Raw genomic sequence first — 1,901 nt, 5'->3', positions numbered from 1 at the left:
CTCCCTCCCGCCCCCACACACCGCCGAGAGCTGATCCTGATAGATTTGCACATTGCACACACCATTTCGGCAGCTGAATTGGTCCAAAGCCGACACTTTAGGCAACTGTAAAACTCTCAAAACCTGGAACGGAATAAGCTTAAGGTCCTGTCTTATTACCAAGGGGGCTTTCACACTATTTTATTTATTCTAAAATAATCAGAGGCTGAAATTAAGTATGGGGAAAATATCATCACTGGAAAACAAATTCTCCCTCCCGCCCCCACACACCGCCGAGAGCTGATCCTGATAGATTGCACACTTGCACACACCATTTCGGCAGCTGAATTGGTCCAAAGCCGTGCGGCCACACTTTAGGCAACTGTAAAACGCTCAAAACCTGGAACGGAATAAGCTTCGGGTCCTGTCTTACGTTACCAAGGGCTTTCACACTATTTTATTTATTCTAAAATAATCAGAGGCTGAAATTAAGTATGGGGAAAATATCATCACTGGAAAACAAATTACTCTGGATGTCTTAACCTACGTGCAGCGAACTAGCTTAAACAATAGCACAACAAACAGCGGGTTTTATAGCTGTAAAACGTCAGTCGTAGGTTCATCTCCTTAATGAGGAAACTGCCTTTTTAACATGTACAGCTGCAGTATTCTTACTTCTTTTCCCTCTTTAAATGTTAGAGAATATACATGTATTTTAGGAATGTGTGAGGAAAGGTTTGGGATTTATGTTGTGTTAAGTCCTCTTGGTCTGTGGCTGGTCTAATTTAATGTCAATGTTGGAAGCTCTAGTTTTACATAATACTGTAAAGATGCCAAACTCTCTTAACAGAGATCCAAATTTAACACTTGGAGAAATATTTTTTTGTATTTTACCTGAGATGCAGGGGCACAAAGGGATAAGAGTTTTACAGCGTTAGCGTAGCTCCATGTCTAGGATACGAGGCTAGCTTTTTGCAGAGGGTTAGGAATGGTGGTTTTATATTAAAATATGAACTGGAAACTCCTATTTAGGTATAACTTTCTTCAGGAAAAGGATTATTGTATATGTTTGAGGCTGGAGTTTAGTTAGATAATAAAAAGAATAAAGTAAAATGACATGACTGAATTGTAGTGGACCAAACCGATCCATGGTGTAACCTCGCTGGAGCCAGTGTAGCAACATCACAGATCCGTTTGGTCCACTCACTCTGGCAGAGTTTGGGCTTAGGGGACAGGGAATTCATGGCCAAAAAACTGACCTCATCCACTCTCCTACTGTGGGTGAAACTAGTGTATTTTAATTCCTTTATAAAAGCTTTTCCACTGCAATAGAGTATGAACAAGTTCTACACAAGCAAACCTCTTTAACATTTTAAATCTTTTATTTAAACATCTAAAACAGGGTAAAATGTGACTAAAATCTTGTGTTTTTTAAGTAGACTTCCAAATACGAAACACAAAATAGCACTTTTTTTTAAGATTTATATAGCTTTTCCCATTTCAGTTTCACCTATAGGAAAAAAAGGAAGATTATATGAAATTTTCTTTTTTTTGGTTGGTATCTATTGATGTTTGACACATTAGTAGGTACTTTGAAAACCTGAAATTTTATAATAGCTTTAGGATTATATTTTATAAAATCCACTCTGACTATATTTTAAAACATAACAAAAATTATTCCCCCCAAAAATCCATCACTGTCTTTGTGTCCCAGCTAGCATTCTCCCCTTGCCCCCCCCCCCTTTCTGGTTTCTGGTGCACTATACTTGATCTTATGAAAGCTTTCTCTATTAACTTTTTGCTATCTTCCGATTTCTTTTCGTAAAAGCTTTAGAAAGGTTTCTATACCCTTTGTATTATCACATCATTGTTTTATATCATGTACCCGTCAGTTGTGTCCCAGCGTATTAGAGAAGCGGAGG

The sequence above is a fragment of the Aptenodytes forsteri genome, unplaced genomic scaffold (genome assembly GCF_000699145.1).
Source record: "Aptenodytes forsteri isolate BGI_AS27 unplaced genomic scaffold, ASM69914v1 Scaffold2, whole genome shotgun sequence".
NCBI lineage: Eukaryota > Metazoa > Chordata > Aves > Sphenisciformes > Spheniscidae > Aptenodytes > Aptenodytes forsteri.
This window is presented reverse-complemented; position numbering follows the sequence as displayed.